We start from the raw sequence: 24935 nt of genomic DNA on the forward strand, positions 1-24935 counted from the left end.
ATCTCAATTTACAGGGTTATAGAAGTGGAGCAGTTACAGGCGGGAAGCTCAGACCAAACAGCACGTCAAGGTCTGACAGAGTCGCTGGATTCATCAGGACCTGAATATCATCGGCCTTTGCACATGGAAGGAGAGAGCAGCGATTGCAACGCAGACGAACCGCACAGGTGTTCAGTGTGTGGACGTGGATTCAGCCGATCGCCTGACCTGGTGAGACACGTGCACCGTCACACCGGGGAGAAACCGGGAAAAGGCGGGGATGGCGGGAAGGGCTTCAGTTCCCCGTCAGCATTGGAAGTTCAATGGCGCAGTCACACCAGGGACAGTCTGTTCACCTGCTCCGTGTGTGGAAAGGGATTTGTTTGTTCATCCCACCTGCAAGCACACCAGGGAGATCACACTGAGGAGAGACCATTTCAATGTTCTGACTGTGGGAAGAGCTTTAAAAGCCCCGGGGAACTAAAGCTACACCAACTTGTCCACACTGATGAGAGACCATTTCAATGTTCTGACTGTGGGAAGAGCTTTAAAAGCGCTCGGTATCTGAAGGGACACCAGCTTGTTCACACTGATGAGAGACCATTTCAATGTTCTGACTGTGGGACGAGCTTTAAAAGCCCCAGGGAAATGAAGGGACACCAGCTTGTTCACACTGATGAGAGACCATTTCAGTGTCCTAACTTTGGGAAGAGCTTTAAAAGCCCTGGGGAACTAAAGCGACACCAACTTATTCACACTGACGAGAGACCCTTTAAATGTTCTGACTGTGGGAAGAGCTTTAAAAGCCCCCAGGAGCTGAATAGACACTGGCTCCTACACACTGGGGAGAGGCCATTCACCTGCTCCGTGTGTGGGAAGGGATTCACTAATTCATCCCACGTGCTGGTGCATCAGCGAGTTCACACTGGGGAGACGTCGTTCACCTGCTCTGTGTGTGGGAAGGGATTCACTGATTCATCCTACCTGCTGGTACATCAGCGAGTTCACACTGACGAGAGACCCTTTAAATGTTCTGACTGTGGGATGAGCTTTAAAAGCTCCAGGTATTTGAAGATACACCAACACCTACACACTGGGGAGAGGCCGTTCACCTGCTCCGTGTGTGGGAAGGGAATCGCTCGGCCCTCCAGCGTGCTGGTGCACCAGCGAGTTCACACTGACGAGAGACCCTTTCAATGTTCTGACTGTGGGAAGAGCTTTAAAAGCTCTGGGGAGCTGAAGGGACACCAGCGAGTTCACACTGGGGAGAGACTCTTGCTATGTTCTGAGTGTGGGAAGAGTTTTTAAAGCTCCGGGGAGCTCAAGAAACACCAACACCTACACACTGGGGAGAGGCCGTTAACCTGCTCCGTGTGTGGGGAGGGATTCACTCAGTCATCCAACCTGCTGACACATCAGCGAGTTCACACTGGGGAGAGACAGTTCACTTGCTGTGTGTGTGGGAAGGGATTCACTCAGTCATCCAACCTGCTGATACATCAGCGAGTTCACACTGACGAGAGGCCCTTTAAATGTTCTGACTGTGGGAAGAGTTTTAAAAGCTCTGGGGAGCTGAAGGGACACCAGCGAGTTCACACTGGGGAGAGACTCTTGCAATGTTCTGAGTGTGGGAAGAGTTTTAAAAGCTCCGGGGATCTCAAGAAACACCAACACCTACACACTGGGGAGAGGCCGTTCAGCTGCTCTGTGTGTGGGAAGGGATTCGCTGATTCATCCAACCTGCTGGCACATCGGCGAGTTCACACTGGGGAGAGACCGTTCACCTGCTCCGTGTGTGGGAAGGGATTCACTCAGTCATCCAACCTGCTGACACATCAGCGAGTTCACACTGACGAGAGGCCCTTTAAATGTTCTGACTGTGGGAAGAGCTTTAAAAGCTCCGGGGAGTTGAAGAGACACCAGCGACTTCACACTGATCATAGAATCTAACAGCACAGAAGGAGGTGATTCGGCCCATCGTGTCTTTGAAAGAGCTGTCCAATTTAGTCCCACACCCCAGCTTTATCCCCAGAACTCTGCAAACTAGTCCTCTTTAAGGACTCGTCCAATTACTGTTTGAAAGTTCCTGTGGAACCTGATTCCAGCATCCTTTCAGATGGTGCGTTCCAGATCTTAACAACCCTCTATGAAAAAAATTCCCCTCATTTCCCCTCTAGTTCTTTTAGCAACTATTTTAAATCTGTGACCTTTGGTTACCGACCCACTTGCCAGAGTGAACAGTTTCTCCCTACTTGCTCGATCAAATCCCCTCATCATTTTGAACACATCTATTAGGTCTCCTCTTAATCTTCTCTGCTCTAAGGGAACAATCCCAGCTTCTCCAGTCTCTCCACATAACTGAAGTCCCTCATCCCTGGTACCATCCTGGTCAACCTCCTCTGCATCCTCTCCAAGGCCTTGACATCCTTCCTAAAGTGTGGTGCCCAGAACTGTACACAAGACTCCAGCTGAGGCCAAAACCCTGCAGCTGTACAAAACCCAGGTTAGACCACACCTGGAGCACTGTGAGCAGTTCTGGGCATCACACCTTAGGAAGGATATATTGGCCTAGAAGGGAGTGCAGCGTAGGTTTACCAGAATGATACCTGGACTTCAAGGGTTAAGTTACGAGGAGGGATTACACAAATTAGGGTTGTATTCCCTGGAATTTAGAAAGTTAAGGGGTGATCTGATCGAAGTTTTCAGGATATTAAGGGGAACAGATAGGGTAGATAGAGAAACTATTTCCGCTGGTTGGGGATTCTAGGACTAGGGGGCAGAGTCTAAAAATTAGAGACAGACCTTTCAGGAGTGAAATTAGGAAACACTTCTACACACAAAGGGTGGTAGAAGTTTGGAACTCTCTTCCACAAACAGCAATTGATGCTCGATTAATTGTTAATTTTAAATCTGAGATTGATAGGTTTTTGTTAACCAAAGGTATTAAGGGATATGGGCCAAAGGTGGGTGTATAGAGTTAGGTCGCAGATCAGCCATGATCTCATAAGAACATAAGAACATAAGAAATAGGAGCAGGAGTAGGCCAATCGGCCCCTCTAGCCTGCCCCGCCATTCAATAAGATCATGGCTGATCTGATCCTAACCGCCAATCCACTATCACAGAACCATCTCCTGAATCTAACGGAATTAGACACACAAAATAGGAGCAGGATCAGGCTACACGGCCCCTGGGCCCGCTCCGCTACCCACAGGGCCACGACCGATCCGAACCCAGACTCATGTCCAAATTCCTGCCCGCTCCCCGTAACCCTTAATTCCCTTTACTTCTAGGAAACTGTCTATTTCTGTTTTAAATTTATGTAATGATGTAGCTTCTACAGCTTTTGGGGCAGAATATTCCATGGACCTACCACCCTCTGAGTGAAGTAGTTCCTCCTCATCTCAGTTTTGAAAGAGCAGCCCCTTATTCTAAGACTATGCTCCCTAGTTCTCGTTTCACCCATCATCGAGAACATCCTCCCCGTATCCGCCCGATCCAACCCCTTCACAATCTTATATGTTTCAATAAGATCGCCTCTCATTCTTCTGAACTCCAATGAGTAGAGTCCCAATCTACTCAACCTCTCCTCATATGTCCATCCCCTCATCCCCAGGATTAACCGAGTGAACCTTCTTTGTACTGACTCGAGAGCAAGTATGTCTTTTCTTAAGTATGGAGACCAAAACTGTACGCAGTATTCCAGGTGCGGTCTCACCAATACCTTGTACAACTGAAGCAATACCTCCCTATTTTTATATTCTATCCTCCTAGCAATGAAAGCCAACATTCCATTGGCCTTCTTAATCACTTGCTGCACCTGCATACTAACCTTTTGAGTTTCGTGCACCAGGACCCCCAGATCCCTTTGTATTTCAGTACTTTCCAGTTTCTTGCCATTAAGATATTAAATTGCTCTACGATTTTTCCTGCCAAAGTGCATAACCTCACACTTTCCAGTATTGTATTCCATCTGCCAAATCTCTGCCCACTTACTTAGCCTGTCTATGTCCCCTTGCTGGTTTTTTATGTCCTCCTCACTCACTACTTTCCCTCCCATTTTAGTATCATCTGCAAACTTTGATATGTTACACTCGGTCCCCTCCTCCAAATCGTTAATATAGATTGTAAAGAGTTGGGGACCCAGCACTGACCCCTGCGGAACACAACTAGTTACTGATTGCCAGTCTGAGAATGAACCATTTATCTCATTGAATGGCGGAACAGGCTCGAGGGGCTGAATGGCCTCCTCCTGTCCTATGTTCCTAACTAGTGATTTGTAAAAGTTTAGTGTAACTTCCTTGTTTTTGTATTCAATGGCACTGTTTACAAAGCCAAGTATCCCATACGCTTTCTGAACCACCTCACCAACTTGCCGTGGCACTTTCAAAGACTTGTGAATATGGACCCCCAGGTCCCTCTGCTCTTGCACCCCCTCAAAATAGTCCCATTTAGATTATAGGGCCTCTCCCTGTTGTTTCTCCCAAAGTGCATCACTTCACACTTATCCTCATTTAATTTCATCTGCCTTGTGTCTGCTCATTTCACAGTCTGTCTCTGTCCTTCTGAAGTCTGCTACTACTACACTCACAAAACTTGGCAACACAGTAAATAGTATCATCCGTAAACTTTGAAATTGTTCACCTATTCCCAAGTCCAGGTCATTTATATCTAACAAGAAAAGCAATGGTCCTAATTCCGACCCCTGGGGGAGCCCACTGCATACTTCCCTCCAGTCAGAAAAACATCCCTCAACACTGCTCACTGCCTCCTCTCCCTTAGCCAATTATATACCCAAATTACCATCAGCCCTTTAATTCCCTCTGCTTCTATTTTCAGAGTAAGTCTCTTATGTGGTATTTTATCAAATGCCTTTTCAAAGTCCATATATACAACATCTGCTGCACTACCTTCATCAACCCTCTGTTACTTCATCAGAGAACTCAATCAGGTTAATCAGACACGATTTACCTTTAACAAATCCATACTGGCTGCCCCTTATTAATCCATGCTTCTCCAAGTGAGAATTAATTTTGTCCTTGACAATGGTCTCTACTCGTTCACCCACCACTGTAGGGGTCGCAAAATCCCCTCAGCCCCCGAAGATCGGGAAATATTAATCCACATCGTGGACGAAGACTTGTGTGACTTAAATTGTCTCTGGGTTGGACAATGTTTTAAAACATACCCAGAACCGCAAAAGGCTGCGTTAAAAAGCTCGTAAGCTAGGCAGCACTTGGACACTGGAATGAAAGAACGTTGTGAAAATCACACACTTTAAGATTGTACATTTTATTAAAAGATGTACTCTTGAGTTTTGGACTGTTTAAATTGCCCAGGGCATAAAAATGGCTGAACAGACCTCATGGAAACAGAATTTTAAAAGGCAGCAGAAAAGGACAGACAGGCTGTTAGCATATGAAAAGCTCAGCGCTGCCCTGTAGTAAGTTTGAATGGAGCCCGAGCTGTCAGTCACCCTGGGGTATTGGGTGGGTCCGGTAACCTACAAGCTGCTTGTTTACACTGGGGAGTGGCCCATTTGAATCAGCCAATCATCGGACGGCAAGCACAATGGGTTGTTAACACACATCCATTCACTGAAATTGATTCTACTACGTGATGTCTCCATGTATGAATGGAGGAAGTTAAAAGCCCTTCTCTTGTGTATTCGGACTTTTCGGCGCGAAAACAGCAGGGACTCCCAGGGTATAAAGATTAAGCCCAGGAAGTCCTCTGCCCCCTTTTTTGTCTCTTTTACTCTTTGGACTGCAGGTGAGCAAGGCTTCTGACCCACTAGCAAGACAATCTAGGGAGAAGTAAAGGGGTGGTAATTTAAGGGAAATGTTGCTAAGATTGTACGGTTAACATTGTAGCCATTTATCCCTCGTTTTTGCCATCTGCCTTCCCCTGTTAAGCAATTTTACCGTGATTACCTTGATCGTGTGGTGTAGTTTCTTTAGTTTTAATAAAATTTGACTTTCTTGCATCCAGACCATTTGTCTGTTTTTAATATATCATTAATTATAAGTTCCTCCAGTCAGAACTGGAGGGGGGGGTTTTAGCGATTCGAAACCGCTGATTGAAATTGGTCACAGTGCAGTGGCAAAGGCTGCCTGACCAGGTAAATTACCGTAAACCAGGTAAAGGATGCCCACCTACAAATTGGCGACCGCGGCAGGACTGGAGGCAGTTTTTGATAGGATAATTGGTCTGGATCTGGAGAAAGCATCAGCTCTTGCTTTTCTTGCTTTCAGTCTGTGGGTAGCCCTGCAGAAGTTAGTGGCAGCATGTAAGCTGACCTATTATACTATAGGTGGCTGGGTTAAGAAGGGTGAGATGAGGCTGCGGGAAGAGGTTACAGAGGGCAAGAATCGGGAGTCAGAGTTTGAAAAATGCCAGGCGGAGGTAGAACGCCTCATAAGAAAGGTGAATGAGGCCAGAGATAGTGGGATGAGGGTGTGGGAAGAAAATGCACGCCTCACACTAGAGGTCACAAAATGCCAGGCAGAGATAGAGTGTCTTGTGCAGGGAGTCACAGAGGCTAGGGACAGTGAGATGAGGCTACAGGAGGAAAACGCACATCTCACCCAAGAAGCTAGCAAGGGCAAAAGCCACACGAGGCACAAGATAGAATTCCTAAAGTGCCAAATTACAGAAGCAAAGAGTAATGAGGTGAGTCGGCGGGAAGAGAATGCCCGCCTCACCTCAGAAGTAACAGAGCAGGATGAAAAGGTTAGGGAGGTGAAGGCAGCTTATAAGCTGGCCTGCGACCAAAGATTTAGTGGAGCAGATCATACCCCATGTAACAGACAGATAGAGAATTTGGGTATGGAGTTATTAAGGACTAAAGGGATGGTATGTCTCATAAGTCCGAAGGGAAGTCCGTCGGACAGTACCAGCAGCCGAAATCAAACCGCCCCACGGGCAGCACCCAGAACACAGCTGGCTAGGGAATTAGAGATCCCAAGACCGCAGCCCACAGCTCCGAGTTTTGAGGAGCTCTGGCAGCAAGAAGGGGTGGACAATGGGGTGGTAGGAGAACGCCAGCAAGTCCCACTAGGCAGGCAGGGACCAGGACCAGTGCACCCCCTCCGACAACGGAGGTACGGTCTGCCCGTGAACGATAATGACCCAGGGGCTGTACAGCATACCTATCTGGTACCCTATGATACCCAACAGCTCAGAGGCCTAGTGAAACATATTCCCCTGCTCTCCAAAAAGGGAGGCCCCTCAGTGCACTTCCAAGAGATAGAGCAGGCAGCCTGTGTTAACGGCTGTGATGACGAAGAGAAAGCCAAAATGTTGCTTTTCTCTGTAGATAGTAAGCTCTATCAGACCCTTTCAGATGAGGCTAAGAGAGGGCAGAAGGGTTTTGAGGACCTAAAGGAGGAAACACTGGAAGCCATGGGTGCGAACGACGGCAGTCCGTTCGATCGCATAGGGAAAGCTCTGCAGAAGGAAGGGGAGACCCCACAGGCATTTGCAGACAGGCTGTGGCCAGTCTACAACAGCACGTGTACAGGGGGACAAGATAAGGCACACCTGAACCAGCGGCAGCGGACCCAATGGTTTCGTTGCCTGGTGTCCAATTGCCTGCCCCAGATAAAAGCAAAGGCTGATACTTGGTTTGACCACCGAGACCCCCTAGCAACCGAAGAGACTGCAATCCGGCAGCTCATGGTAGCATATAGGAACGGTAGGAATAGTGGGACCCCCCAGCAAAAGGGTAAGGTCCACGAGGTTAAACCTGGGGCTCAAAACAAGAAAGAATGGCGCCAGGAGGGGAGCCGTCCCTCCCAGAACAAGGTCACTTGTTACAGGTGCGGGGAGGATGGCCACTGGCGCAGGGATTGTGAAAAGCCTGGGAGAGATGATAAAGCCAGGACCCCCGAGGCCCAACTCAGAAGGCAGAGACAGAAACTTCTCCCGATACAGTCGAGTCCATCATGGAGTCGATAAAATCTTTCCTCAGGGCCAATCAGGGAAAGGTAGCAGCAATCAGTGGTGCTGCAGCCCACTCGCCCACCTCTGCCTCCCCACAATGACTGGAGCCCGTGCAGCCTGTCCGTCTGTGTAATCTCCGGTACGATGAATGGAAGAGACCGCTCGTACAGATGGAGGTAGAGAAGGTTACAGGGACTTATCTATTGGATACGGGGGCATCATGCACCATGATCCATACGGATAATCCCACCACCTCACCTCTGTCTAACGGGGTTCCATACATACTATCGGGATTCACCGGTCAGGAACAGGCGGGGGTAATTTATGGGCGGGCAGCAGACAGCATGGGGAAGCAGCATCGGAATAACCGGCTGCTGCTTGAGCCTAGCAAGAGCCACCAGTGGGAGATAGGAGACCTAGTGATGGTAAGAAACTATTCCCAGGTGGGAAGTTTAGAGCCACTCTACATGGGACCCTATAGTATAGTTGATAGGGCCAGCCCCATGGTCTATGCAGTAAAACTACCCCGGTGCACAAAGTGGTTCCAAGCCAACCAATGTAAATTGTATTAATCTGACCATACAAGTTCAAGTTCACAGGCTGTAAAGACAGGTGCTGTGGCTTGTTTCAAGGGAAAAGTTGTCCGGCCCACCAATTGGGACACTTCCCCGCCCCAGTGGGACCTAAGTTTTGGCCAAAGTTTAAATTTGAACCAGTTATTTAGTTCAGAAACAGAGAAACCGCAGCCTGAGAGTAGAAATCTGCAGGCTGCTGCGAGTTCATTCACAGAAAATCGCTTGGGGGGCTCCAGGGAGGAGCCGCCTTTTGAAGAGACTGCCTGCTCATGCGTAGTCGCAGGTCTGGAGACAGGAATTCCCCAGTCTTTTGAATGGCCTGTTCACACAGGTGCAGTTCCCCAGCCCGTGACCACAGCGGCTCCTCTTCAGTTTTCTCGCGCAGGCGCAGTCGCCTGTTTAAAGGAACAAGCTTCCCAGCCCGCTTCTAGAGTGGTTCCCCCTATGGTGTGGGACTCTGGGAGGAAGGGATAGCAATTCCTCTTGCAGGGGACATATGGAAGGAGCTGGTACCAGGTTTTGGACCTGGAGAGGAAGATTTTCAGCCACCAGCAGCGGGTGGTGAGGGGATACCTGCCCCCAGTACAGGAGTGGGTAGGGAAAAGGAGACAAACCCGGATTACTGGCAGGCTGCCAGGTATATTAAACAGTGCGGGCTGTTTGCATCAGGGGGAGAAGGTTCCCAGCCAGCTAGGGCTGTGACCCAGGCTCAGGGTCCATCAGCCAAAGTTTCCCCCACAGAGATGCCCCTCAGAAGGTCTCAGTGGGTCCACAAGCCCAAGATAAGATGGTCACCAGAGTACCCGCCACAAAGAGCAATCTCCCGAACCCGGGAGGAAACAGATCACAGAGGTCCCCAATTAGCAGCCATAAGCTGCCAGGGACCGGAAGCAACAGGCAGTCCAGCTTTGCTGCAGGCAGCAGTAATCTGCAACGGTGACACCAGAGATTAACCTGGCCGTCCAGAGATGGGCGGCATTTGTATTATAGCTTTGTGTTAAGTTACCAATGTTTATAGCTTGCTTTTAAGGTGTTTAAATTTTAAGTTTAGAATGTAACTAATAGTTTTGAGTTTAAGTTTATAAGTGTGCCAAATGCCTGTATTTTGGTCTGAGGGCGAGGGACCTGACCATGTCTCCACCTAAGACAGCAGGTCAGTGAGAGACCTGGCTATTACGTCCGTGTGTAATTGAGACACGGACTGCAGGAGTTGGTTATAACAGGTCTTTACTGAGTAGAGACAAACGGGAACTAACTATGCAAAGTTACTACACAGGCTTATATACAGGGGTGGTCACTACTGGTACTGCAGTATACAGGCTGCAGAATATAGTTCCTTCTGCAAAGTACATACACGACACTGGCTTATATACAGGGGTGGTCACTACTGGTACTGCAGTATACAGGGGCTGCAGAATATAGTTCCTTCTGCAAAGTACATACACTACAATTCCTCCCCTTTTAGCTAAACAGTACATAACATTCGATTAATAATTAAATAACATATTTACAATTACAGTTGTCATATACATTAGCTGAAGTTAAGCAATTATAAGTTCAGTCTTTGAGGAGGCTTCCTGATTCTGTCTGGATAACGCCTCTTTGGGGTATCAGGTTCTTCTGGCAGAGTTTATTCGGAATCAACGTCGTTGTTGGGTTCGTCTGCTTCCAATATTCCCGATTCTGAGGTAGATGCAATTGGTACTTCGGTTTCATCACCAGGTGTATCGGATCGTGGTGTGGAATTGATGTTTTCCAGTGACTCTAGAATCTGGTCAGCATGGCATCTTACAATGCTCTCTCCAATGTCCACGGTATACATTAGAGGTCCTTGCCATGTGCAGATCATTCCTGGCTGCCATTTCTCTGTGCGGTAGTCCCGGGCCAAAACTGGTTGACCTATCTTAAAACTCCTGGTCGGCCTTTCATTCATATTCTGAAACTGCCTGTTCTCCACATCTCTTCTGATGTTTGGCTTAACCAAATCCAAGCGGCATCGTAGTCTTCGATTGAAGAACATCATGGCTGGAGTTTGGTTGGTAACCGCATGTGTCGCATTCCGGTAGGCAAACAATAAGTTATCTACCTTGTGTTGTAGGGGTATGTCTTCATTACACATTGCCTTGATAGCCTTCTTGAATGTTTGAACGAACCTCTCAGCCAATCCATTGGTGGCTGGATGATATGGGGCGGATATGTAATGCTTAACACCATTGTTCTTTAAGAACCTCCGGAACTCTTAAGACACAAACTGTGGTCCGTTGTCGGAGCAAATCTGTTCAGGCAGCCCATTTCTGGCGAATATGGTTCGTAAGACTGTTATAGTTTTTTCTGTGGTTGTTGAGGACATTTTTATTACCTCTGGCCACTTTGAATGTGCATCCACCGCAATTAAAAACATCGAGTCCATAAATGGACCAGCAAAATCAATGTGCACCCTTTGCCATGGAGATGAGGGCCACTCCCATGGATGTAGAGGGGCTTGTGGTGGGGCGTTTTGGACCTTCTGTCATCCTGTACAGCTCTTGGTCATCTCTTCGATTTCTCTATCGATTCCCGGCCACCACACAAATGCTCTGGCTAAGTTCTTCATTTTTACCCCTCCCAGATGACCCTCATGAAGCTCATTGAGCACTCTATCCTTCAATTTGGGTGGAATTACTACTCTGGATCCACACATCAAGGTTCCTCTGCACACTGACAGCTGTTCTCTTCTCGGCGAGAATGCTGGCAGCAGTGGTTCGCCATGTGCTGGCCATCCATTCACCGTTAAATCATAGACCCAGGAGAGTGTCGGGTCATTTCGTGTTTCCTTTTCTATGTTTGCATTCGTCACAGGTAGACATTCGACTAAGGTCGAGTGGAATATCTCCACTGGATCCACTGCAGGTGCTTCTTCCACCATCGGCAATGGTAGGCGCAACAACCCATCAGCATTCCCATGCTGTTTAGTTCCTTTGTACTCGATGTCATATTGGTGTGCCCCAAGGAAAAGGGACCACCTCTGTAGCCATTGTGCTGTCATTATCGGGATGCCCTTCTGAGGGTTGAAAATGGAGACAAGAGTTTGATGAGCGGTTAGTAGAGTAAATTTCTGACCGTGCAGGTAGTGATTGAACTTCTTCACCCCCCACACCAGGCTGAGGGCCTCTCTGTCAATCTGGGTGTAGTTACGCTCGGCTGAAGTTAACGAGCGTGACGCAAAAGCTATCGGCCTCTCTGAACCATCAAGGAATTTATGTGACAGTACCGCTCCAATGCCGTAGGGAGATGCATCACACGCCAGTCTTATCGGTAGTGATGGGTTGTAGTGAGCCAATACTTCTCTTGAAGTGATTAGGTCTTTACTCTTCTGAAAGGCCCACTTACATTCATCGCTCCATTTCCATGCTACTCCAGTTTGTAGTAGGGCGTTCAGTGGGTGCAGAATTGTGGACAAATTCGGCAAAAACTTATGGTAGTAATTCACCAATCCGAGGAATGACCTCAGTTGCGACACATTTTCAATCGCTGGAGCCTTAACTACCGCTTCAATTTTGTCAGGGGACTTATGTAACCCCTCTTCATCAATCACGTGGGCACAATACGATATCTTAAAAAACTCGCACTTGGGGCGATTGGCTCGTAGCCCATGTTCTCTTAGTCTAGTGAGCACCTGCTCTAGGTTGGCAAGGTGTTCACTGTCATCTTCACCTGTCACTAGGATGTCGTCCAAGTAACACTGAGTCCCCGGAATCCCTTGCAGGACTTGTTCCATCACTCTTTGCCATATCGCCGGAGCTGATGCTACTCCGAATACCAGTCGATTATACTGGTAAAGACCTTTGTGAGTGTTTATCGTGAGATACTTCCTAGAGGATTCTTCAACCTCCATCTGCAAATATGCTTGTGCTAGGTCAATTTTTGTAAAACGCTTCCCTCCCGATAGTGAGGCGAAAATATCTTCTATCCTCAGGAGAGGATATTGTACTGTGTGAAGGACTGGGTTCACCATCACCTTGAAGTCCCCACAGATGCAAACCTTCCTTGGCTCCTCAGACTTATTGTTTAACGTTTTCTTCATGACAGGAACGATGGATGTCGCCCACTCGCTCCAGTCTACCTTAGATAACACGCCTGCATTCTCCAGTTTCTCCAGCTCTGCCTCGACGGCTGGGCGAATTGCATATGGTACCGGTCTTGCTTTGAAAAACTTGGGAATTGTATTCTCTTCTATTTTTATCGAGGCGGTTACGCCTTTAAGAGTTCCCAGTTCCTGTTGAAATACCTCTTTGGCGTTAGCCAAGATTTTTGACAATCATCCAGGTGTGCCGTCGTCATCCTTTTTACCAGCCACCGTCAGTGCCTGAATGGAGTGCCAGTCTAAATTTATCTTTCTGATCCATTCATGTCCCAATAACGGTGGTCCACCACCTTGCAGTATGTACAGATACAATTTCTGTATTTCCTTGCCGTTGTATTCGACAGGCACCCTTATTTTCCCTCTGGGGTGTACTTTCTGCCCCGTATACGTCTTCAAGACAATGGATGTCTCTTTCAAGGGTATGTGTGAGAATAGCCGCTCATAGTCTTGTCGATTCATGACGGTCAGAGCTGATCCTGTATCCAATTCCATTTTGACTTGGGACCCTGCTATCGTGAGGGTGACCCAAATGGTTCGGTGATCCTCTTTTGCGATTACGTTGTGAAGTTTGAGACAGCTTAGTCTCTTGTTCCCGGATTCACTATCGCTCATCTGGTCTTCGGAACTACTGTCTGTCAGCTTTTGTACTTTCCTGTACTGTTCCTTAGTAGCTTTTTTGTTGTCGTTAGTTGTAGTGTATGTACCTTTAAGAGCCCCTGTGTACTGTAATACCGGTAGTGACCACTCGGGTATATAAGCCTGTATAGCGTCCCGTATCTTTTAGTTCACCTCCAGACTTTGTTCATTAAACACCTGTTAAACCAACTCCTGCATTCCGTGTCTCCATTAACACACGGATACAACAGTGGCGACGAATTGGAAACGGACTTAACCGCAATTCGGCAGCACCTCAAGGAGATTGATTCCTCAGACGAAGGTCGAAGAAAAAAAAAACCAACCTTTCCCTGGTTATCCTCTTGCCCTTAATATACTTATAAAACATCTTAGGATTTTCCTTTATTTTGCTCGCCAGTGTTATTTCATGGCCCCTCCTCGCCCTCCTAATTTCTTTTTTAAGTATGCCCCTGCACTTTTTATACTCCTCTAGGGCTTCTTCCGTCTTTAGTCTTTTGTAACTGCCAAAAGCCCCCCTTTTATTTCTAATGCATTTTTGTATATCCCTTGTCATCCAAGGTTCCCTTTGCTTGTTGGTCCCACCCTTGACCTTTACAGGAACATGTTGGCGTTGTACTCTCTCTATTTCCCTTCTGAAAGTCTCCCACTGTTTTGATGTGGATTTTCCTATAAGTAGCTGCTCCCAGTCCACTTTGGCCAGATCCTGCCTTATCTTATTAAAATCGGCCCTCCCCCAATTTAGAACCCTTATTTCCGGGCCATCTTTGTCTTTTTCCATGACCACCTTAAATCTCACCAAATTATGGTCACTGTCGCCAAAATGCTCTCCTACTGACACTTCCACCACTTGCCCGGCTACATTCCCCAGAATTAGGTCCAGTACCACCCCCTCTCTTGTAGGACTTTCTACATGTTGGCTCAAAAAGCTCTCCTGGATGCACTTTAAGAATTCTGCACCCTCTAAGCCTTTCACACTCTGACTATTCCAATTTATATTGGGGAAGTTGAAATCCCCCACTATTATTACCCTATTATTTTCGCACTTTTCTGAGATTTGCCTACATATCTGTTCCTCTATCTCCCCCTGACTGTTTGGGGCCTATAGTACACTCCCAGCAAAGTGCTTGCCCCCTTTTTGTTTTTAAGTTCTACCCATATGGCCTCATTAGAGGAACCCGCTAATATATCATCCCTCCTTACAGCAGTAATTGACTCCTTAATTAATATTGCAACACCCCCTCCCCTTTTACACCCCCCTCTGTCTCGCCTGAAGATTCTATACCCCGGAATATTGAGCTGCCAGTCCTGACCCTCCCTCAACCATGTCTCCGTGATAGCAACAATATCGTACTCCCATGTGTTCAACAACAACTTCAGTTCATCCACCTTATTTGCAAGACTCCTTGCATTAAAATAAATGCCTTCCAGCCCTGCCATATTCTCTTTTGCCTTCACATATTTGCTCTGCCTTCCCAGCTGACTTGTTTTTCCCTCTGTATTTGGCTGTAAATCACCCCCTACTATAGCTCCACTCTGTACCCCATCCCCCTGCCAAGTTAGTTTAAACCCCCCCCCCAGCAGTGCGAGCAAACCTCCCCGCAAGGATATTGGTTCCCCTCTGGTTCAGGTGTAAACCGTCCGACTTGTACAAGTCCCACCTTTCCCAGAAGCAGACCCAGTGATCCAGGAAACTAAAGCCCTCCCCCCTGCACCATCCCTTTAGCCACGCATTCATCTGTTCTATCTTCCTATTCCTATACTCACTAGCACGTGGCACCGGGAGTAATCCAGAGATTACAACCCTTGAGGTCCTGCTCTTTAATCCTTCACCTAGCTCCCTAAATTCTTGCTGCAGGACCTCATCCCTCTTTTTACCTATGTCGTTGGTACCAATGTGGACCACGACCACTGGCTGTTCACCCTCCCCCTCCAGAATGCCCTGCAGCCGCTCAGTGACATCCTTGACTCTGGCACCAGGGAGGCAACAAACCATCCTGGATTCACGTCTACGGCCACAGAAACGCCTATCTGTTCCCCTTACTATAGAATCCCCTATCACTATTGCTCTCCCATTCTTTTTCCCCCCTTCCTGGGCAGCAGGAGCACCCCCAGTGCCAGGAAGTCGGCTGCTGCTGCCTTCCCCTGGTGAGTCATCCCCCTCAACAGTATCCAAAGCGGTATACTTGTTTGAAAGGGGGATGTCCGCAGGGGTTCCCTGCACTACCTGCCTGCCTTTGTTGCTCCACCTGATGGTCACCCCCTGTGCTGCCCTACCCTGAGGCATGAACAACTCGCTAAACGTGCTATCCACGAGCCTCTCAGCATCGCGCATGCTCCAAAATTCATCCACCCGCAGCTCGAGCGCCGCAATGCAGCCTACAAGTAGCTGCAGCTGGATGCATTTCCCGCACACATGGTCGTCAGGGACACTGGCAGCATCCCTGACTTCCCACATGGAGCAAGAGGAGCAGAACACGGGTCTGAACTCTCCTGCCATGACTTACTCCTTTAATTAATTTCAAAATTTATTCAATACCCCAGTTACAGGTATACTCTAGGGCGCTTTATTTACCAACTATCCCCACTACACCACAGAAATTTAACACCACAGAATTCAAGCTTGTATTGAAAAGAGAGAAATACTCACCAACCAATCACTTACCTGCTCCCTGGTGACGTCACACTTGGATTACTTTTTACCTCTCTCCTGGAACCTGGATTGGTGTGCCTCTGACTGCTCCCTCTTATACTCAGCCGCCTCGGGCTGCTCCCGCGCAGGTCCGCTGCTTCTCCGTTCTCGGGGCTGTGGGCCTCGGTGCCTCTGACTGCTCCCTTTTAAGCCTTTAAGCCACAGGACTTCGGCACCCATGAAATGACACGAGGTTTCGAGAGATATTATCGCTGTGGCTGATCCACCCATGACCAGAGGGACTGCTGGTTCAAGGACAAAGCATGCAGGCAATGCAGAAAGATGGGACACATTGCACGTGTATGCAGATCTGGAAACAAAAAATCCACTGACAGAAAAAAAATCAATAAGGAAAAGTACAGAAAGGTACAAATGATGATGGACAGTAGCTCCGAAGACCAGAAGAGTGATAGCGACTCCAGAAACAAGAGACTAAGCTGTCTCAAATTACATAATGTAATTGCCAAAGAAGATTACCAGACCATTTGGGTTACCCTCACGATAGCGGCTATTTCCGCATATACCTTTGAAAGACACATCCATTATCTTGAAGACATATATGGGGCAGAAAGTATACCCCAGAGGGAAAATATGGGTGCCTGTTGTATACAACGGCAAGGAAATACAGAAGTTGTATTTATACGTTCTGCAAGATGGTGGTCCACCGCTGTTGGGACGTGAATGGACCAGGAAGATACATTTAGACTGGCACTCCATTCAGGCACTGACGGTGACCAGTAAGAAAAAAAATGATGATGACGTCACCTGAACGATTAAAAGACATCTTGGCCAATGCCAAAGAAGTGCTTCTACAGGAACTAGGAACCTTGAAAGGCGTCACCGCCTCAATAAAAGTAGAAGATGCGGCAGTTCCCAAGTTTTTTAAGGCAAGGTCGGTGCCATACGCAATTCGTCCAGCAGTCGAGGCAGAGCTGGAGAATTTGGAAAAGGCAGGCGTGTTATCCAAGGTAGATTGGAGCGAGTGGGCAACACCCATCGTCCCGGTCATGAAGAAAATGTTGAATAATGATAAATCTGAAGAACAGAGAAAAATTCGCATCTGTGGGAACTTCAAGGTGACTGTAAACCCGGTCCTTCACACGGTACAGTATCCTCTTCCGAGGATAGAAGTTATTTTTGCCTCACTATCCGGAGGGAAATGTTTCACCAAAATTGACTTGGCACAGGCATATCTACAGATGGAGGTTGAGGAGGCCTCGAAAAAGTATCTCACGATAAACACACACAAAGGCCTGTACCTGTACAATCGACTGGTTTTCTGAGTAGCATCAGCTCCAGCTATCTGGCAAAGAGCTATGGAGCAAGTCCTGCAAGGGATTCCAGGGACTCAATGCTACCTAGACGACATCCTTGTAACAGGAGAAAATGACAATGAGCACCGTGCCAATTTGGAGCAGGTGCTCACTAGGCTGAGAGAACGGGGCCTACGAGCAAATCGCCCCAAGTGCGAATTTTTCCAGAAACAATTATCATATTGTGGCCATATAATTAACAAAGAAGGGTTGCATAAGTCACCTGAAAAAACTGAAGCAGTCATAAAAGCCCCAGCACCTGAAAATGTCTCACAATTAACGTCGTTCCTGGGATTGATAAATTACTATCATCAATTTTTACAAAACTTGTCAACTGTTCTGCACCCTCTTAACGCACTGCTACAAACGGGAGTAATTTGGAAATGGAGCGAAGACTGTAAATGTGCCTTCCATAATCGCAAAGGCTTGATCACGTCCAAGGAAGTGTTGGCTCATTACAACCCATCACTGCCAATCAGACTGGCATGCGATGCATCCCCTTATGGCGTAGGAGCGGTATTATCGCATAGATTCCCTGATGGCTCGGAGCGGCCGATAGCTTTTGCGTCACGCTCATTGAACTCAGCTGAGCGTAACTATGCCCAGATCGACAGGGAAGCACTCAGCCTGGTGTGGGGAGTGAAGAAATTCCACCATTACCTACACGGACAAGAATTTATCTTGTTGACTGACCATCAACCCCTCGTCTCCATATTCAACCCTAAAAAGGGCGTTCCCATTATGACAGCGCAAAGGCTACAGAGGTGGTCCCTTTTCCTAGGGGCACACCAATAGACATAGAATACAAAGGATCAAAACAGCATGGGAATGCTGACGGTTTATCGCGCCTACCGTTGCCAACGGTAGAAGAGGCACCTACAGTGGACCCAGTGGAGATGTTCCACTGAACCATAGTGGAATGTCTACCAGTAACAAATTCTACCATTGAAAAGGAAATGAGAAATGACCCGACTCTCTCACGAGTCTACGATTTAACGGTGAAGGGATGGCCAGCACATGGCGAACCACTGTTGCCAGCATTCTCGCAAAGAAGAGAACAGCTGTCAGTGTGCCGAGGAACCTTGATGTGTGGATCCAGAGTGGTGATTCCACCCAAACTCCAGGATAAAGTGCTAAAGGAGCTTCACGAGGGGCATCTGGGTGGAGTGAAAATGAAGAACCTAGCCAGAGCATTTGTGTGGTGGCCAGGTATCGATGGAGACATCGAAGATATGACCAAGAGCTGTCGAGGATGCCAGAAGGTCCAAAACGCCCCACCACAAGCCCCTCTACATCCATGGGAGTGGCCCTCATCTCCATGGCAAAGGGTACATATCGACTTTGCTGGTCCATTTATGGACTCAATGTTCTTAATCACGGTTGATGCACACTCCAAGTGGCCGGAGGTAATAAAAATGTCCTCCACCACCACGGAAAAAACCATCACAGTATTAAGGACCATATTTGCCAGGAATGGGCTGCCTGAACAGATCTGTTCTGATAATGGACCACAATTTGTGTCCGAAGAATTCAGGAAGTTCTTAAAAAACAATGGGGTTAAGCACTACACATCCGCCCCATACCATCCCGCCACCAATGGATTAGCTGAAAGGTTTGTCCAGACCTTCAAGAAGGCCATAAAGGCCATGGGTAATGAAGACATAAATCTACAACATACGGTAGATAACTTCTTGTTTGCGCACAGGAATGCAACACGTGGTTACAAACCAAACCCCCGCCATGATGTTTTTCAATAGAACACTAAGATGCCAGCTGGATTTGATCAAGCCAAACATCAGAAGGGACGTAGAGAACCGACAATTTCAAGGCATGAATGAAAGGCCAACTAGAACCTTCCAGATAGGTCAACAAGTTTTGTCCCGGGACTACCGTACCGAGAAATGGCAGCCTGGAACTATTTGCACACGACTAGGACCGCTGATGTATACCGTGGACATTGGAGAAAGCATAATAAGGCACCATACTGACCAGATCATAGAGTCATCCGAAAAGGGACAACTCTATACGCCTAATGATGAAGCAGAGATAACCATAATATCTACCTCCGATCCGGTGATACTGGAACCAGATGAACCCGACACTGGCAGTCAAGCCGAATCGACCTTGCCAAAAGAACCTACTACACCACCGAAAACTACTACACCACCAAGGCGTTATCCGGACCGAGTCAGGAAGCCTCCAGAGAGACTGACTTATAATTGATTAACTGCAGCAAATGTGTAGATTATTGTTCTTGTAAACATGTTAATTAATGATTACTTAAAATGTTATGTACTAATTATCTAAAAGGGGTGGAATTGTAGTGTATGTACCTTTAAGAGCCCCTGTGTACTGTAATACTGGTAGTGACCACTCGGGTATATAAGCCTGTATAGCATCTTGTATCTTTTAGTTCACCTCCAGACTTTGTTCAGTAAACACCTGTTAAACCAACTCCTGCATTCCGTGTCTCCATTAACACACGGATACAACATTAGTCTTCTTCCCAGACCTGCAAATTCGTGCAATGTGTCCCATCTTTCCGCATTGCCTGCATATTTTGTCCTTGGACCAGCAGTCCTTCTGGTCATGGGTTGTTCTGCCGCAGCGATAACATTTTTCAAATCCCCGTGTCATTTCGTGGGTGCCGTATTCCTGTGGCTTTTGCTGTATTTCCGCAGCTCCCCTTGCTGCTGCTTCGTACGTGTCAGGAATGACCCAGATTCTGCCTCGCCTCGCCACCAGAGGGCCCCATGAACTCTCTTAATTGTGTCCTTCTTTATTCATAATTGTACTCACCTGTGCATTGTTATATGCCTACTATTTAAATGGTGTTCAGTTTATGTTCATTGCTCAGTCTTGAGTTTCACTGCCTTGTGATACCTCTTGCTGGCCTGCTAGCCTGTATTCTGTGCTGTTGTTATTTTGTTTATTTCAAGTAAAGTTTACCTTTGTTTTTGCAACATAACCTCTGCCTCAGTTTGCCTTACTGCAGTTGGGTTCACCGAGTTCCGGTCCTCACAGCAAGACTGAGCCAAAACATGGACCCAGCAGAGAAGGACCAATGGCTAAGATAAATTTCTGAGCAGCTACAACTGATCTTGGACGAACTGCGGTGCCTCGCCACGGCATTCTCCCGAAGCCAGAAACAGCTGGAGGCCCTCATCATTGCTTTCCATCAGAGCCAGAACCAGAGTCAGGTGATCCAAGCTGCTCCAGCACCATTACCCGCTCCTTCGGTTTCGCCTCCCCCTCTGAAAGAACCCCGATTACCTGCACCCGAGCGCTACGACGGTAACCCAAGAGGATGTCGAGGTTTTCTAACCCAGTGTTCCCTGGCTTTCCAACTGCAAGGTTCATTATTTCCCAGTGACTGTTCCCGAGTGGCCTACATCATTTCGCTACTCACTGGCAAAGCACTTACCTGGGCTACGGCCGTCTGGGAACAGCAAACTCCGGCATGTTCAAACTACCAACTTTTCTCGGAGGAAATGAGAAGGGTCTTTGATCATCCTGTTAGTGGGAGAGAGGCATCTAACAAACTGCTTCGGCTTCGCCAGGGGGCTCGTAGCATTGCGGACTGCGCTATTGAGTTTCGCACTCTCGCTGCAGAAAGCCAATGGAATTCGGAGGCGCTCATTGCCACTTTTCGCCACGGTCTCACGGATGAAATCAAGGACAAACTGGCTTCCAGAGATCCGGTGAGTGATTTGGAGTCTCTTTTTGATATCTCCATTCGGGTGGATAATCGTCTCCGTGAGAGGCGAAGAGAACGCCACTCCTTTTTCACCCCGCTTCCAGAGACCAGAGCCTTTCCTGCTTCGAAGCCATCCGAGAACCTCCGAGCCATCCCGAGCCCATCTTTGACTGATCCAGAGGAGCCCATGCAGTTGGGAGTAACCCGTCTCTCGCAGCCTGAACGTGATCGCCGAATGAGAGAGGGGTCTTGCCTCTATTGTGGGGAATCGGGCCACTTTCGCTCTTCTTGTCCAGAGTTGGTGGGAAAAGCCAGGGCTCGTCCAGGACGGAGGGACCTGAGATGAGCGTAGCCATCCCTCCCGGCCCCACTGTTTCTAGGGTCCTGCTGGCATCCTCCCTTTTCTGGGGCAATCAACAACATGATCTTAAGGCCCTGCTGGATTCGGGGTCTGATGATAACTTCATGGATCTGGGGTTAGCTAAACAGCTCAAGATTCCCCTGACCCATCCTGATCACCCCCTCACTGTTGTTGCCCTGGATGGAAGAGCCCTGGGCTCTGGAACCATTCACCATCATACTGCCCCCCTGTGTTTGGGCGTGGAAGGACAACATTTCGAGACCATCCAATTCTCCCTTATCCACTCTCCTGAGTTTCCATTGGTTCTGGGGTACCCTTGGTTGGCCTGCCATAATCCTCGCTTGGATTGGGCCACTGGCCGGCTTACAGAATGGGGCTCCGCCTGCCATACAACCTGTCTTCGCTCCAAGTCTCCTTCCCAGCCCCAGGAGTCCCCATCGCACTCTGAATTGTCCCGAGTGCCTCCCGAGTATGAGGATCTAAAAGAGGTCTTCAGTAAGGTTCGAGCCACATCACTTCCCCCTCATAGGCCATATGACTGTGCCGTTGACCTCCTGCCTGGGACATGCCCACCTATGGGTAGGATCTTCTCCCTTTCTGCTCCAGAGACCGCCGCCATGGAGGAGTACATCCGTGATGCCCTCGCCACTGGCTTCATCCGTCCGTCCACCTCTCCTGCTGCTGCCGGTTTTTTCTTCGTGAGTAAGAAAGATGGAGGTCTCCGCCCCTGCATCGACTACCATGGCCTTAACCGGATTACTATAAAAAACCGTTATCCTCTTCCGCTTATGTCGACGGCCTTCGAGCTACTACAGGGAGCCACAGTCTTCACAAAATTGGATCTCCGCAACGCCTACAACCTCATCCGCGTCCGCGAAGGGGACGAGTGGAAGACGGCATTCAACACACCTACTGGGCACTATGAGAACCTGGTTATGCCCTTTGGATTGACCAACGCCCCTGCTGTGTTCCAGGCGCTCATCAACGACGTCCTCCGAGACATGCTGAATCACTTTGTCTTTGTCTACCTGGATGACATTCTCATTTTCTCCAAAACTCTTCACGATCATATCCAGCATGTAAGGCAAGTCCTGCAACATCTGCTTAACAACCTCTTGTTTGTCAAGGCTGAGAAGTGTGAGTTTCATGTTTCCACGGTTTCATTTCTGGGCTTCATCATCTCCAGCGGCAACATCCAAATGGATCCTGGCAAGACCCAAGCTGTCCGAGATTGGCCACCACCCACCTCTCTCAAACAGGTGCAACATTTCTTGGGGTTTGCTAATTTCTATCGGAGATTCATCAGGAACTTTGGCACCATTGCTGCCCCTCTCAACGCCCTCACCAAGACCGCTTCTACCCAGTTCAGTTGGTCCGCTGAGGCTGCGCAGGCTTTCGAGGATCTCAAGCGGCGCTTCACGTCTGCTCCTGTCCTCGTGATTCTGGATCCCTCACTCCCCTTCATTGTCGAGGTGGATGCCTCGGATATAGGAGTGGGCGCCGTTTTGTCCCTGTGGTCTAACGACAACAAACTGCACCCTTGCGCCTTTTTTTCTCGCCGACTCACTCCTGCTGAACGCAACTATGATATTGGAAACAGGGAATTACTAGCAGTTAAGTTGGCACTGGAGGAGTGGAGACATTGGTTGGAGGGGTCTAAACACCCATTCATTGTCTGGACAGACCATAAGAATCTGGCCTATATCCAGGAGGCCAAACGACTTAACTCTTGTCAAGCTCGCTGGGCACTGTTTTTTAATCATTTTGACTTTGTCCTGTCATATCGTCCAGGATCCAAGAATCTCAAGCCTGATGCTCTCTCCAGGCAATTTGATCCACCCGAGCGGGAGAGACAACCAGAACCTATTCTTTCTACTTCTCGAATTGTAGCACCGGTTCACTGGGGGATCAAGACGCTGGTCAGAAAGGCACAACAGAGGGAGGCAGACCCTGGCAATGGCCCACCCGGTCGCCTTTTTGTCCCCAACACAACTCGCTCACAAGTCCTGCAGTGGGGGCATTCGTCGTGACTCACCGGTCATCCAGGCACATCCAGGATGCTGGAGTTTCTTCGCAGAAGGTTCTGGTGGCCCACCATGGAGAAGGACATAAAGGCGTTCGTGGCAGCTTGTGCCATTTGTGCACGAAACAAGAACCCTCGATCTCGCCCCCAGGGTTTGCTGCATCCTCTCCCCATTCCCACTCGCCCCTGGTCACACCTCTCTGTGGATTTCATCACAGGCCTTCCACCATCTCAAGGCAACACTGTCATTCTGGTCATCGTAGATCGCTTCTCCAAAGCCTGTCGCTTTCTGCCCTTGCCCAAGCTTCCCTCAGCCCAAGAGGCAGCCGAGCTCATGGTCCAGCATGTTTTCAGGTTGTTTGGTTTGCCTCTTGACATCGTCTCTGACCGTGGTCCACAATTTGCCTCCCGGTTTTGGAGAGCCTTCTACAAGCTCATTGGAGCTACTGTCAGCCTTTCCACGGGTTTCCACCCTCAGTCTAACGGTCAAACAGAACGGATCAACCAAGACCTGGAGATGACCCTGAGGTGTCTCGTATCTGCCAACCCTGCGACCTGGAGTCGTCACATCGTCTGGGCTGAGTACGCGCACAACACCTTGCGCTGCTCCCCCACAGGAATGTCGCCGTTCGAGTGCCAGTTCGGTTTTCAACCTCCACTGTTCCAGGAGCAGGAGCTCGAGGTGGGGGTTCCTTCTGCGGAGAAGTTTGTCCAGCGTTGTCGGCAGACCTGGAGGAGAGCGCGGCTGGTCTTACAACGAGCTTCTCGGCAACGACAGATCCAGGCCATCAAGCGGCGCAGACCGGCTCCTTCATTCCGTCCTGGTCAGAGGGTCTGGCTTTCTAAGCAGGATCTCCCGCTGTGAGTGGAGTCCCGCAAGCTGGCACCCCGTTACATCGGTCCCTTCACGGTGTTGAGGAAGGTCAACCCGGTGTCCTACCGTCTCCAGCTGCCCCGCTCCATGCGGATTCATCCTACTGTCCATGTCTCCTGGCTTCGGCCAGTGGCCATCAGTTCCTTGGCGCCCGCCACGAGGCCTCCTCCTGCTCCCCGCATCATCGACGGCCAGCCTGCTTACACGGTCCGTCGCCTGATGGACTCTCGCCGGGTTCGCGGGGGCCTCCAGTTCCTGGTGGACTGGGAGGGATATGGTCCGGAGGAACGCTCCTGGGTCCCGGACCGGGACATCCTGGATCGCGATTTAGTGCGGAACTTTCTTCGCCATCTCCATGGACCTTCTGGGGGAACGTCAGGGGCCGTTCCTAGGGGGGGCGGTCCTATCAGGAATGACCCAGATTCTGCCTCGCCTCGCCACCAGAGGGCCCCATGAACTCTCTTAATTGTGTCCTTCTTTATTCATAATTGTACTCACCTGTGCATTGTTATATGCCTACTATTTAAGTGGTGTTTGTGGTAAACCACAGTTGTTAGTACTGTTGTTCACTCTTGCATATTGTTGTACTTGTCTGTGCATGCCTCAGCTGACTCCGCCCCTGGCTCCACCCTCATGGCTGGGTATAAAGGTGGCTGCTCAGCAGCCCCCGGCCCTTTTGGATACCAGGCAACCACAAGAGGCATGCTCTGTTCTTTGGTAATA

At 48.8% G+C, this 24935-nt stretch overlaps 1 long non-coding RNA gene across 1 annotated transcript in view; it reads left to right on the top strand.

Moving 5' to 3' along the window:
• LOC147094293 (uncharacterized) overlaps positions 1–24935 on the top strand; it is a 32885-nt gene continuing 7950 nt past the window's right edge. The window contains exon 1 of the long non-coding RNA XR_015074737.1: positions 1–210. This is a non-coding gene — a long non-coding RNA (uncharacterized LOC147094293). The remainder of the gene's footprint in view (positions 211–24935) is intronic.

The sequence above is a fragment of the Somniosus microcephalus genome, unplaced genomic scaffold (assembly GCF_052327205.1).
Source record: "Somniosus microcephalus isolate GS21.2 unplaced genomic scaffold, FLI_Smic_1.0 unresolved_chr1, whole genome shotgun sequence".
In the NCBI taxonomy this organism is placed as follows: domain Eukaryota; kingdom Metazoa; phylum Chordata; class Chondrichthyes; order Squaliformes; family Somniosidae; genus Somniosus; species Somniosus microcephalus.